General features: G+C 32.2%; 1 protein-coding gene across 36 annotated transcripts in view; it reads left to right on the forward strand.

Annotated features, from left to right (window-relative positions):
* LOC118199817 (uncharacterized) overlaps positions 1 to 15,582 on the forward strand; it is a 458,327-nt gene that overhangs the window by 156,238 nt on the left and 286,507 nt on the right. For 17 of the 36 annotated variants that reach the window (XR_015042642.1, XR_015042653.1, XR_015042657.1 and 14 more), the window contains one exon: positions 7,372 to 7,516. The exons of the other annotated variants lie outside the window; for them this stretch is intronic. The gene's annotated coding sequence lies outside the window, so the exon portion shown is untranslated. The remainder of the gene's footprint in view (positions 1 to 7,371; positions 7,517 to 15,582) is intronic. 36 annotated transcript variants of the gene reach the window in all.

Genomic DNA, 15,582 nt, shown 5'->3' on the forward strand with positions numbered 1-15,582 from the left:
AAATGTAACGAAAAACATTTGTGTAAACAAAAAACTCAAAAAAATTAAAATTATGAAACTAAATATTACTTTTGTAAAAAAAATTAAGTTAAAAATGTAGTAACAATTTTTTTTAAAATAAAAAGCGGCAAGGAAAATTAAATTTGGAAAAATAAATATTTCTTTTGTAAAAACAAAAAAAAAAAAAGTTTAAACAAAAAATTAAAATAAAGTAAAGTAAAAATACGAAAAGGAATAAATTTTGGGAAAAAGAAAACTTTTGCAAAATAAAAAAGTGAAAAAGAAAAATTCAATTCGTAAATAAAAATATTACTTTTGTAAAACCAAAAAGAAAGTTAAACAAAAAATTAAAATAAAGTAAAAATACAAAAAGGAAAAAATTTTGGAAAAAAAAAAAAAAAACTTTTGCAAAATAAAAAAGTGAAAAGGAAAAATTCAATTCGTAAAAATAAATATTACTTTTGTAAAACCAAAAAGAAAATTAAATATAAAAAAAAAAATAAATAAACTTTGCAAGATAAAAAGTAAAAAGAAAATTTAAATTCACTTTTGTTGAAGTTAAAAATAAAATTTATGTTTGGGAAAGGGAAAAAAATAAAATAAAAATTAATAAATTAACTAATAACTTAAAAAAAGTAAGAATGAGATGAAAATTGAAAACAATTAAAAATATCTTAATAATAAAAAAAATTAAACCGTGGGAAAATCTTACATTTAAAACAGCAATGAATAAAGTAATGATTAAGAAGCCAAAAGAAATCCTAGCCGTCGTGTAAAAACAAATGTGTGACGCGGTTTTCATGTCAAAGCGCATGCGCAGACTTTCAGCCTTATGTCATCAATGGTGCAAAAACTCAAAGGGACAAAGAGAGTTTCAAATAACAGTCTGATAAGAGGACAGGGTAGCCGAGCGGTAAAGCGCTAGACTCCCATCCCAGAGATAGCGAGTTCGAATCCCAGCGGTGGAGTTACTTTCAAAATTCAGGGAAAATAATATTAATTTCCACAAAAATTCATTAAAGGTAATAAGTAAAATAATGATGTACTAAATAGTTAATAATTAAAAAGTTAAAATTAGTGACGTATTAAAAATTAATCAAATAACAAAATAATATTAATCACATGTCAAATAATTAAAAATAATAAATTAAAAGTGATGTCATTCCAAACACGTGGTTAAGAGCTCATTTCCTCAAACATAAAAAATAGTGTCGTTGCCACAAAAAATAAACAACTTTGAAAAGATCGTTGCCACAGAATCAAAACGAAAGTTTAATGATGTCATTCCAACACGTGATACAAGATGGCGCTGGTGTCGTCACTTCCGGAGAAATTCAAAATGGCGGAGGCCACGCCCCTTTTCTGTGACGTCACTTCCGTAGTACGAGTACCTCCGCTTACTACTCTCGCTTTTAAATCGTTGAGTTTGTTACTCAAAAATTCGTTAAAGTTTTATAAAATATGAAATCGATATAAAACAAATTTCAAATTTGGGATTTCAGATGCCCATATTCGCAGTAGGATTACGTCATTCAAAACTGGATGGCTCTAGATACCGTTCTTTTATCACAATGCAAGAAATATACATACACTTAATGCAGATTTTTCATTATTTAATTTCTTCAAATATAATGCAGATATATACTCTAACATTTTGTGGCAACAGTTTGAAAAGTGAACCGACATTTATCCGACTCAAAATGCCAAAACGAAAGTAATAGTCCTTCGAGGGACTCCAAATCCCTTTGGAATAAAAAATGAGACAGTTCTATATCTCCCGTTCTACTGGGCCGATTGACGAAATTCAAATTGCATTTTTCATGTCACGAAAGAGCGACTTAGGATATATATTAGATTTATATATAGCTCTATTCTAACATAAATATTTTGACACAAAATCGTACTTTTTCTGAAATAACATAACAGTTTTTTCCCCATATTTCGATTCTACGACTCAAATTATGCCTAAATATGAAATTTTGTAAAATTTCTTGCGAAATTTACGGAGAAATTCTCAAGTTTATGTTGGGGCTTTTTTTTTTTCCTCTTTGCGCCAAGAATATTTTACTTGGCGAACTTCTTAATGCATGGCAACCTATTTTCCTTTCCCGTTTTATATGGTGCGTGAGCGGAAAAAAAGTGAAAATCGTTCCTTTTTCAAATAATGTTCTTTATATTATATTTCTAATTATAATTGTTATTAGGTATTTTTTCTTTTTCGAATTTCATTTTAATTGTTTAAGTTGCATGGTTTCTTTCGAATAACTGTTTTAAAAATTTCTATTTACCCATTTGAACTGCATAGTTTAAATAAAAGATGCATCGTTTATTTTTTTTCAAATAGTTTTCTTTATAATTTTTTTGTCATAATTATTATTTTAGGTAATTTGTAAATTTTTAGACTTTTATTTTAATTGTTTGTGTTGCATTATTTGTGTTTTCAGATAATTGTTTTAAAATTTTATATTGATTCATTCGAACTGAGCATTTTAAATATATTTATTAATATAAATTTTCCAGAATTCGATTTTATTTATTTGAATTGCGTTTCTTTCGGAAGAATACTTTGTGACCGAGTTTACGATGCATTTGAAAACTGCATATTTTAAAAGAGAAAATACGGTAAAGCACAGTTAACACATCTTTCAATGTTCCGTTCAGAGAAGATATATAAATAAGAGAGAAGTATAACCGACATTCTAACTTAGGATGACTTGCATACATTGCTTTAAACAGCTTTATCATTGTGTTCATTGTTTACACAATTTTATAACCTACATTTAGTTTCTTAAAATATGATTAATATTTTAGTCAAATGTTTATTTTTGAAATCTCAAGAATCAAAAATCGTAAGATTAAAAAGAAAATTAAAAAGAATACTAAATTTTATGCAAAAATTTATTTTTTCTTCTTAGTGGCTTGTTCTTTTTCCTCAGGCATTCTGCAAGTATATTAAAAAGCATACAACTTTTCGAAACATCTTGGTATTTCTGACATTCATTTTAAATAACGTTATCGCCTTCCATTCCATAAAGGCCCCCAAACCGCCGAGCGGTAAAGTCGCTGAACACTGGTAGTTCGCTTCGGGGCTTAAATCCCGGCGAACGGCCTGGTTGAATGGGCGTTTTTGTATATTTTCTCACGTGTAACGTTTATGCCAGCTGGTTTCCCTTAGAAAGTTCTTCACAAAGGCATTCTTCCTTTTAGGCAGGTAGCCCTGCTTTCCCGTAACTTAACAATCCAATTCAATCCATTTCAGTATTTGGTCAGAGCCTATTATCAGTCTTTAAAAGCTAAGCATTTTGAAGGCATGAGTGAAAGGAAAGACTGGTTTCATCAAGAGGAAAAACGTCTTTAGGTGACATCAATATAAATCATTAGATAAATTCCTGAATCTTCAAATAATTCGACTGAGAAATCATGGGATTCTCCGTATATTATGATCTATAACGTAATTTAAATTTATGCAACCACATAGCCGAAAACCAGTCGCTCTTCACTTTAATCTGCAATGATATCGTTTCTGTCTTTTTCCGTTAGCACAAGCTCAATTGATGATATTTGCTGGTGTACACGTCTAAGTGTTTTCTCTTTAAACACTCAAATTCCTTGAAGTATTCTGAAAATTATATTCAAAAGCATCCAACTTTTCGAAACACCTTGGTATTTGTGACAACCAAACTCCCCTTCAAATTTTTGCTTACTTTTCCCGCTAATTTTCTTCTTTCCTTCTACATTTATTTTCAGTGTTCACACAAGAAAATTAAGATTTTTCGATTGTTAGACTTCCATAAATTTTGCATTCTTGTCAAATTTTTTAAAATATCAGTTACATCAATTGCGTTTCGGCTGAAGACAGCTTTTCATTTTCTTGGCATTTTAACTATAAATAAAGTTTAAAGCAAAATCCAAACGGTAAATATTTTAATAAAAAGTTTTTTGCTAAATGATAAAGAAATAAAACAGTCCAGCAGTGTTTATTCTGTACTACTGAGTGACCCGATTATTATATCAGCTGAAAACAATCTAAATCATATTAAAGATCATGTTTTTTATACAATCTATAAAACGAGAGAAAATTATCTACTTAAAACATTCTTTCTAAGAGGATTAATTTAAAAATTTTTATTTATGTACATTTTTTTAAAGCTGGGACATGACCCAAACTGTCAACGTCCTGTTTGCTTAAAAAAAATATTATGAAAATAAACATCAAACGAACTTTCTCAGTTTTAGACAATTAAGTTTAAAGACAATTTCAGACAATTCAGCGGTTAAAGTAAAGTAGCAGATGATAATACGGCGAAGGTAAAAATTTACTCTTACAAATATAATTAAAAAAAAAAAAAAGACGGGGGGGAAAGAAAGAAATTTAGAAAAAAAGTTAAAAATTTGAATAATATCATCTATACTTTAAAAAAAAATTTATACAATATTATTAAATATTTATTACGCATCATTGAGGGAAATATTTTCATATAATTAATTCTCCTTAAAAATTTATCTGAAATTTGAGGTTAAAAATAGCTATGGCAATTCACTGTAACAAAAATCCATAAACCACATTTGGCGTTATTATCGCTCAAAAAAAAAGGTGCCAAATTGCAAAACGCGAAAATATGTAAATTCGTGTATATCTTACAAAATTTTGAATAAAAAACTCTAATTTTTTGCAGGTATGCTTAGAAATACACCTACTTTAAGATGATGGTAAAAATTTTATAGGTTATAATTCAAAATGTTTTTCGAAAAATTTATAAAAATTATTTAAAAATAGAAATTTTAAAAATAAATCATAAAAAATAGGTGAATTTTATTTGGAATGAACCTAAATTTCAAAATGTGAAAGGAAGAATAGAAAAAGTTTAATAAAAATGAGATATTAATAAATATATACCAAATTCAAATAACATTGAGGAGCTAAAATTTTGAGAGCAAATATTTTAAAAACTACTCAGGCGAATTTCACAAATCTTCGCAGTCTGACATAATTTGAGTCGTAGAAACGAAATATGTAAAACAATTGATATGTTATTTCAGAAAAAGTCTGATTTTATGTCAAAATACCTATGTGAGAATAGTGCTATATATAAATTTAATATATATCCTAAGTCGCGCTTTCGAGACATGAAAAGCGGAAAATTTGAATTTCGTCAATCGGCCCAGTAGGACGGGAGATATAGAACTGACACCTCCCCCCCTTTTTTTTCCCCGCAATGTACCTCTTGGAGATATTGTCCGAAGATGTTTGATTTTCTGGATAGTTTTAATCTTTATCATGCTATTGCTCTAAAGCAACCACAAGCTTGATGCTTAAGTGTTCCGTAGGAATGGGCTTTTAAAGAGTCAAAGTTTCACAATAAAAGCTATAAAACAGCAGGCGATGTTGAAGTTTCCAAACAAAAGCAACCGTTCTTAAAATTTTATCTGTGAATTTATTTGTGAAGTTTTATTGCAAAGATTTGTAAAATTTAAAAAAAAAAAAAAAAAAAAAATCATCACCTTGTTCTTTCTGTATCAGAGTTCGTACGGTCCTGAAAAGTCCTTAGATTCTTTTGCGATCGATTTTTGGTCCTTAAAAAGTCCTTAATTCTGGCCAAAAGCTGCAGCAGGTCCTTAATATTAATCTTTTGAAATTTCCGTTTGTTTTTAAGACTGCCGTTTCGAGTGTGAATTAGCATTTTGGAGGAATCTTTTTGGCGATTCACTGACAAATATGCATTTCATGTTTTTTTTTTTTTTTTTTTTTTTTTTTTTTTTTTACTTACTACGTGCTCCGCCCTTAGGCACTACACGGCGAGGGAGGGATGCCCCGTGGAGGTCTTTTTAAGGGAAACTGGCTCATATCCACGTTACACATTTGGAAAACCCCGAAAACGGCCATGCAGCCAGCCCGTTCGCCGGGATTCGAACCCCGGACCGAACTACCAGTGTTCTAGTCTTATAATCCAGTCTTGTAAAATATTTAATGTTATTTGATAAATTTTACAAATGTTACTGTCAAATTTGTTTTATAATAATGTTACTGTCAAATTTGTTAATGTTTAATATAATGCATCCTACTTAAGGATCTGTTCTATTTTTAGGATGGTATTACAAAAGTGAATTTCTGGCATAGATAATATCTTTAACTGAATTATTCAGTTCCATTTGCTGATGGGTCCTTAATTTTATTCATTAATGGTCTTTAAAAGTCCTTTAAAGTACTTAATTTCTATGTCCAAAAATGCGTACGAAGCCTATGTATGGGTTGCCAGTTGTGAAATTGGCATTACAAATTGCATTTTAATGAAGATTGTATGAAACTCTTTATATCTCAGTTTTCAGTTCGAATTTCATGTAACATTTTTAATCGTGTTCCTTAAAGTGGTGGCGTCGTTACTTCGGGAGGTTTGTTTCGATAGTCGAAAAGCTTCAGGAAAGGCTATGCCTTTTTTTTACCCCATTGAGCTTGAAATAGTGTCATAGATTTTTTACTTAAATGCATTTATTTATTTTTTAAAAAGAGAAAAGTCACAAACATGCAATAGTAATAATTAAAAAGGGCAAACAATATATTGCAGAACATTTGCCATATGAATTTCTTAGCTTCATTTCGAAAACTAACTAATCGAGCTTCCAGTAACAAATTCAGTGGTTTAATGTTGATTGCCTGCTTTTGCAAAATAATGATGATGATGATGATGATGATGATAATAATAATTAATAATTCTGAAAACTTCTGAAATATGTAAATTTAATATTTCGTCTCATCCATATTAGGTCTGTTTTTATAAATTAGTATCACTGTACTTAACTTCCTGATTATAGTAATTTATTCATCACATTAATCTTTCATAAAATGCATAGATAATGATCTTTTGTTTGGCAACAGCCTCCCTAAGACGAGATCATCTCTAAAAGTGATCAGTAAATTTCAGTAATTAAATGTCAACTTTTTTTTTAAGGCAACTGTTTTCACAGCAGACCAGTCATTTGCAACCGTAGGTGTAGTTCTAAAGAAGGTTCACCATGTTTACTAAATTATTTTTCTTGTGGATAAACTTCCCATAATTGCTAGTAATTTCCATTTTTAGTACAGTCAAATCTCGATTAATCGGAAGCGAATTTATTGGGAATTAACCAGGTTCTGCCTAAAAAACATTTATTTGTTGCTTAATAATAAAACACTTACGATCTTATTTAAAACATTACTTATAAAAATTTCCTTTATGAAATGATTCTTGTTTTCATCTCATCTAATAGTTTCCTTTTTTTTTTTTTTTTTTTTTTTATCAATTTATTTCAGACTATTTTACACTTTTTCGTGATACTTTTAATAATAACTGTCAAATTATTTCGAAATATATAAGTAAAATTTGATTTATTTAGGCATCCACATGTGATACGATTTGGTCGCTGACTGGTTCTTCAAAACACAGAAAGAAGAAGGGCATTTCGCTTCTAAAATATTCAGTAATTTAAAACCTTCATGAACTTTGTTGGACACAGTTTCAGATTTAAAGAATACGATACGGTAAGTTTATTAAACATTTCTGCTCCTTTGTTATTTATGCATACTACTATCTTCCATGTAAAATAGATTAATTTGCAAAATAACAGAATTTTTCATGTAAATTATCTCTCAGTCAATTAGCCGCTTTTCATATGCCAAAAAAAATCGATTTTTTTTTTCCTCTGCTGTAAAATCCTAAGATAATTTTATTATGTTACTGAAATCTTTACAAGCGAAACGAAAAAAAGCTTCGTCAAATTGTGATTTAGCCCACCAGCGGTCGAGCGGTCAAAGCCGCTGAACACTGGTAGTTTGGTCCGGGATTCGCGAAACGGGCTGGCTGCATGGGCGTTTTTGTGTTTCTTCCCATATGTAACGTGGGTATGAGCCAGTTTACCTTAAAAAGACCTCCACGGGGCATCCCTTCCTTTCCGTGTAGTACCTAAGGGAGGAGCACGTAATAAGAAAAAAAAAAAAATGTTATTTAGAATTCAAATAAACAAACTGAAACTTCAGGAGAAAAGGGCAGTACAGAGAAGTCGTGTGATGTTCGCATCAGACATTTTCTACAAGAAAGATCACTGAATGGCCAATATATCATATTTTGAAGTAAAATAAAGTAAATATTTTATCCTTTCTCTTAAAACGTAATTATAATTGGAAAATGATCTTAATACATTTTTTGTATCTTTAGATTATTTTAAAAGATAGTATAGATCAGTGCTTCCTAAATTTTCGGCATCACGACTGCTCTGGGGGGAGAGAAATTGACGGCTGGCTTCTCTGTTGCATTTCTTCCAAACGGCCGCTGGGTTTAGATGAGTAAGACTACTTCCTAACATTTTAAATATTGTTTAAAACAACTGATTATTTTTTTATTTGACAGTATCTCCACTCTAATCTAGTAAACGAACTCCTAAATTTGACGATTTATTGTTGGCAGGAATAGAAGAAGTTAGAGCATCTTGATTTATTTGAAAACTAACAACTTCAGTCGATTTTATTTATTATTTTCTTAAAATCGCTTGTTCTTCTCTTTCCTTTTTGCAACTAAACATTCTTTAATAACTTCTTTCAATAAATCTTTCTTTCATTTTTCTGTATTCTTAGTGCAACTTTTTTTTTTTTTTTTTTTTTTTTTTTTTTTGTATTCTGCTCTGCATTTTTAGTCCATCTTTATTTTCCGGCATTTTATATTTATTTTCGCACAAACAAAATCAGTACGTCGCTCCCACAACCGCTCGCTGTCGACTCTAACATTGGACTAAACGGCGTTATAACCTAATTTATGCGAGTGCGCTAGTGACGTCATCAAAATATTGTGTATTTTTGCCTGAATATATTAGGAAAATCAAATCCCATATGCTTATCTACTTAGATAAAAATGTAAAAACTCCAGTGCAACGATTTTTAAAGTAATAACTCTATTATATATATACGTAATCCAATATTGTAATGACTATGCTCAAAAGTTTGTGTTATGTAACTTTACCAAATTTCTGTTATTATCATAACTCTAGTGTTCCTAAGGAGAAAAAGTATGCAGTCAGTTCTAATTTTTCAAACTCTAGCTACTTGGCTAGCGTATTGGGACAATACTATTCGATTCTGTAGATGCCCCATGCACCTGTTTACTTGCCTAAATTCGAGACTTTAGTGTGGCTCAACCACGATTCCAATTTTCAAATTTCTTTTATGTTTTGCAGTGTCCTTTAACTATTAAATAAAGCATAAACGAAAACTATAGCTTTTGGGGTTACTGAGATATAAGAGTTCTACTAAGACATATTTTGTGTGCTAATTACCCCCTCAGATAGTCACTGAGGAATATAATCTTACTTTTAAAAAATTAAGAAACTTTAATAGTTTAAAAGTAAAGTAATCAAGAGAGTCCTGCATAAAAAAAGGGGGAGGAAGGAAGAAAGAGTGAGAGAAAGAAAGTCTTAGACGAAAATAGTGTAATAATAAAATAATAGTAATAGATATACATGTAAAATACCTCATGCAATAAAATAAGTAATAAAACATGTTCAAATCATATAACAATCGAAAATGTTCGTTAACGCCTAAAATTATCTTGCGATCCACACTTTGACATTCATTTGTATAGATGTTAGGTGACTATTTATCTTTGACACAACAAATTGGTGGAACTTACAGTATATTTAACTAAACTATATTCCCAATAAACCAATGTGAAGCTACAACACTAATTAGTCGGATAGGCAAGGCTTAACTAATATTTAACATTTACCAACCATGACACTGGCAGACGTTTACGCCCTTTCGATTCGTGGTTTTCTTTTCATAAGCAAATAGTGGTGGTGGCAACAGTCAAGTCACTATGCCAAGCATGCCTCTCACAATTCTTCTTATTTTTAATCTGCACAGTTTGTCATAAAACTGCGTAATCCTCTGGACTGAGCAAGTATGTGACTAAATGAGGCATAAAAGCTTAACTGTTACTCTACTTAAATTATGTGTCACAATATTAACTGGCATTTTCCGATTTTCTGAATGAACTTCTTGACTCGTATTTTATTGCAATGCATTAAAGTTGCTATAAGATTTTAAACATCTAGCAACATGCAATGAGTTTAAAAGAAGTCTGCAGTTGCTATCTAGAGAGAATTTTGCGGTGTTTTCAGTAGGAGAAGTTGGTCCTCACTTCCCCGGGCTGATTCAACTTAAAAAAAATTAATTAAAAAAATCATGGTCAGTATATGAGCCAAGGGGAAGAGAGATGCTAAGAACATTTCAGAATGCAAAATCAATGAAATGAGTCACAGAATATGCCACTGAATATGTTAAAACTTAAGAAGACATTGAGAGACAAACAACGAATCAAACATATGCGGAGAGCTGAAAGAAAACGTAAAAAAAAAAAAAAAAAAAAAAAAAAAAAAAAAAAAAGCAAATCCTAGGAGTTTCAGATAACGAATCGTACAAGCTGAAGAAAAACAACAAACTTTACAAGTACTTTTAAGGGGAACTGATCTGAAAGGCATTATTTACATAAATGAAAGGGAAAATCTTAGTAAAACGCTTCAAGAGCTAGAAAGTAATAAAATGAAGTTAATTTAGGATTCCGTTATTTTATGTACAATAAGATAAAATCAGACAATTATTGTCTAACCCCATATAAGCAAATTGAATATATAGCGCACCAAAGTTGCGCAACTCAGATCTACCGTAGAAATCAATTTAGAATTTCCATTTTTCCACCTACAGTGGGATTTCAAAGATGCTCACTTTCCAAGGAAGGCTGCCAGGCTAGATTTTGGGCAGCTCATATCTGTTCCCATCAACCTAAGCACAGATATTAAACCTCCCCTAGCTGCCACCCACTCTGTTCGTGATTGAAACCAAACATTTTGGAAACGTGTATACACTAGTGGGTGGAGCTCTCGGCGTGTTTTAGAAGGTGAAGTTCTCACCCCCACCCGTACTTTACCTTCCGCCCCCTGACCTTTTTCGCACCCTTGATGATGGTGCTTGGAAGCGTGTCGCCGTGGGCGGGGTGGGGCGCAGGATGCGCTCAATGTTTCGGTTACGTAAAATTTTAATCTATTAAATTTTGGGTGCGGTTACTTCCCGCTGCCTTTTTGGAACCAGCTAAATTGCATTCGGATGGTTTCCCATTTAGAAAGAATACGTCCGAGGGCACTTGCTGTTTATTGCATTAAAATAATATACCACGCTTACATGCTGAAACATGGCGATGGGATAATCTATTTTTAAATAGTTAATGGTCGAAAGGGAAATGCTTAAAGTTATTTATCTTCTCGAATTAGTTTTGCTTTTCAAGAAGCTCTCATCAGTCTGTCTTCTGGCTGGGGTTTATTCGAAACGGGCTGGTAATTCACCTCAACTTTGTTGTGAAATTGCGCTTGCAAGGGATGTCAATGTTGTTCTTGAATGCCCTTAAATAATATATGGTGTTTGGTGTACTTTTTGTGTTGTTTTCTGTTTATAATGTACTTAACTAGATATACTATGTGAATAAGTTTTAAATCATAAGAAGCCCATAAGCTATAATTTTAAACTTTCTTTTTCAGACATTGCTAACTTAACGTTATATGAGCTACTTAAGATACAAGGCTAGTAAGATAACCTAGTGATTAGCCTCCCAGGTCGATATGGAGGTTAGCGGACGAGAGGGCTGCCATGTCATTGGGTAGCCGGATTAGATCATTGGATTAGATTGCCAGATGAGTTATGAATGTTTGTGAAAATAGTATTTTAACGGGATGAGAATTTTTAAAACTTGTCAATCTAAACTTTCTCTTGAGATATAGTAATACGGAAGAAAGCGGGTTACGAAATCTTCGGATTCTGTTTGCTAAGGGAATATTATAGATCAAAATTGAGATAAAACTTAGATATCGTTTATGCGTTTTACTTATTTTAGATGTTATATAATCCAACGATTGTTATTGGCCCTATGCTGCCTATCTATCCCGCAATAACAGTCCAAAGTCAATATCTATTTTATTGACTTTGGACTGTTATTGCGGGGTGAATTTGATCATGATACAAGATCTGCTCATGCGCAAATTATTCTTTGTTTGAAATAAGTTTCAAATGAAAATGCTCAGTTTTGACAAATGATAACGATCTTAGAACTACTGATTATGAGTATTGTTTTGAAAGGAAAGTATGAAGCTATCTTCTCCAAGTTAAAATTATTATTTGGAATTTTTTTTCCTATTTTTTCCTATTTTAGACTCAGCGAACAACACTATTTATCTTCACCTTTTGTTCTTCCAATGTTCTTTCATTTCCGCGAAGTAATATCTACTTTTGTCATGGGATAAAATAAATTTTTGTCGTTAAAAATTAAATTTAAAGAAAAAAAAGGCATGCTACAACTATACCACATTTTGTTATTGTAATTAAATTTTATTTTTAATACTGTCCATAGTGAGAGAGTTAGGGGAAAATTCGGTGATCGAGATAATGCGTATTTAACTTTTTTTTAAATTATGTTTATAGTATAAATGTTAATATCACTTTTTGTCATCGAAAAGTGTTAAAATATTGTTTAAAATTACATTTTGATTGAAAGCAATGTTCTGTTTTTATTTGAACAGTAAACGAGTCATCGTTGTAGATTGGTAACAATGCCCTATTTTGCCAAGCCGAGATTTACTACGCAAAATGAAAACAGCAACATCTGAAAGATAGCTTTTCCTGTTGTTAGAAAGAATTTATAATTGGCAAGATAATTATTAATGTCTGCTGCTGGCTACTTTTCCATTACAGAAGATAGTAAAATAAGTAGTCCGCAGATCTTCGATTATTTTCTTTAGAACCCAATGATGTCAAAACTTAAATTCTAAATTAATATTAACTTTTTTAATAAGCTGAATTTGACATTAGTATAAATTTTTCTGTGCTTCTTTTAGTTTAGGCTAATGGACGTTCGATTATGTGCAAAATTTGTTTGCGTCTAACATTTTGCAGATTAATATCATCTTTAGAAGCAGTATTACATTTCTTGCTATAATGCTTCAGAATGCTGGCAAAAAATCAAAAATGACAGCACTTGGTTTTTATATTAATCTTAGTTTTGCTATCTTTTATTTATATAGTCTGTTGTCCATTTTAAACATAGTTTGAGCAGGTACATCAGTCAAACTTCTTTTAATCAATATTATATATTATTTTTATATGAGAAGCTTGACTCTCTGTTTCATAATATTTATATCTAGTAGACTACTGAACTGTGTTGTGTTATGTTATGCAGAAATGAAGGGGGCCACCTAATATTTACCATAAGTAAATAGGCATTAGACTACTGAACTAAAAGAGCGTGCATCTATTTACTGTTTATATTATTTAACGTTTTCATTACAGTTACCATGTAGAGACATTAGAATTTTTTTTTTAACCGGTAAGATGAAAAATAGCAAACGCCTTCGCCGGGAATCGAACCACGGACCTCTGGAATACCGGCCCAGCGTGCAGAACCACTACACCACGAAGGCACGCTAGAAAAGTGGGAGACATACCTAATAACCATTAATCAAAAAACTGCGAGTTTAGTTTGCCCTACTTATGTTGCACTAAGCAATTTTGTTTCGCATTTATTAGACAGAGACTATTAAGGAAATTAAAGCTTATGGCGTTGTAAAACTACATACTAAGATTCAGGACTTGATGTATTTATATGTAACTGTTTTGATACAATATTAAAAAGATAAATTCTGTGGCTATTAAGAACGCTCTAATTTAATTATCTTTTCTTCAAAACCAAACTGGTAAGGACCATAATATGGCTCATTTTTCAAAATTCTTATTTAAATTTTAGAAATAAATTGCTTTGTAATCATTTATGGAAATCTTAATATTCAGATTTTATGTGCTACTAGTAAGATATACTCCGATGAAAAATAAAATCTCAATACCAAGAAGATATTACAAAGAAGAAATCAAAGGAATGAAATGTACGCAAGGCGTTTTCTAGCTAACTAATTGACTTGATTAATGTTTCAATATCGCCCACCAGCGGCCGAGCGGTAAAAGCCGCTGAACACTGGTAATTCGGTCCGGGGTTCGATTCCCGGCGAATGGGCTGGTTGCAGGGGCGTTTTCGTGGTTTTCCCCATGTGTTACGTGGACACGAGCCAGTTTCCCTTAAAAAGACCTCCACGGGGCATCCTTCCCTTTCGTGTAGTGCCTAAAGGCGGAGCACGTCATAAGCACAAAAAAAAAAAAAAAAAAAAATGTTTCAATATCATAAGTTAAATTTCCGCGAGAAGAGCCATTTCAAATGCGAAATGGTGATACATTAATAACCGCTGTAGTCGCCAAGATGTCGAATGCAGGTTTGCAAACGCGTATGCATTGCATCCTACAGGTGCGATATATTATTTCGTGGGATGGAGTTCCTTGTTTGTTACACTTGGTCAGTCAAATTAGAAATGGTCCGTGTTAGTTGTGAGTGACGCTGGATTTGTCGTCTAATTATGGCCCATACGTGTTTGATGAGAGAAAGATCAAGTGATATCGCAGGCTATGTCGACATTCTGTAGGGCAAGCTGGATGATTGCTTAGGTATGGGAACGAGCGCTATCCTATTGAAAATTCTTCTGGAATATTTGTCAAGGATGACAACACAATCAGTGCAATTATCAGTCTGACATGCAAATTTGCTGTCAAAGTTTGTGGATAACGACGACAGTATTCCTGTTTCTCAGTCCACATAAAAAAAAATTGCTTCCCCGACTATAACTTCAGCTGTAGATACAATGTATCTACGCCGCAGACAGCTTGGTTTCAAGCGCTCACTTGGCATCCTTCTAACAAATAGCCAGCACTGGCTCCAATATAATAACTTCTTTCATGTGAGATCTTCACTCCGCACTCAAATGAGCTCTAACTTCACACCCCCGAAGTCACAAATGGCGGTGATTTAGAGTTAGTGGCCAGGTTACTGCAAGGCGTTCGACTCGAACCTGTCCCTCAGGTAATGGATTTGTTACAGTTTACTGTGTCATTTTGGTGCCGACAAAAGCTCGGATGTCTGCTGCAAATGCAGTGCAATATGCCACAGACATGCGGCAAATACGGCTGTCATCCCTTTGAGTGCTGGCACGTGTGCGGCCACACTTCAACCTTCTTGAGATACTACCTTTCCATAACCACTGCTGCCAATATGTATGTATAGCGGATACATCCTTCCCAAATCTTTCTGCAATATCGCGAAAAAGAAAACCCACCTGATTGTAGCCCTATTACACAGTCTTGTTCAAACTGAGCTATTGATACTGCCTTCTTCGTCTCCTTAAAGGCATTCTTGATTCAAATTTCGCTTACAACGTTCAGTCTTGCAGATAAATAAAGCACACGTGGTTTTAAAGCAAATGTGATTTGCATGTTCATAGTAGCACTACTAGGGTTACAATTATTCGTCCAGTACGAAAACTGAACAGAGTCGTCTTTTAGATGTGCAAACATGCCTCTCAAATTTTGCGTAATAACGTAGTATAGCTCCTTGGTGTTGGGATTTAATTATACATCAGTGTATGTACCTTTCCAGCGAAGCATTATTATTGATCTTCTAATTAGGTTTTTCGACTTTT

The sequence above is a fragment of the Stegodyphus dumicola genome, chromosome 8, assembly GCF_044657685.1.
Source record: "Stegodyphus dumicola isolate Sdum_Otavi_A_Nest chromosome 8, ASM4465768v1".
NCBI classification, from domain to species: Eukaryota; Metazoa; Arthropoda; class Arachnida; order Araneae; family Eresidae; genus Stegodyphus; species Stegodyphus dumicola.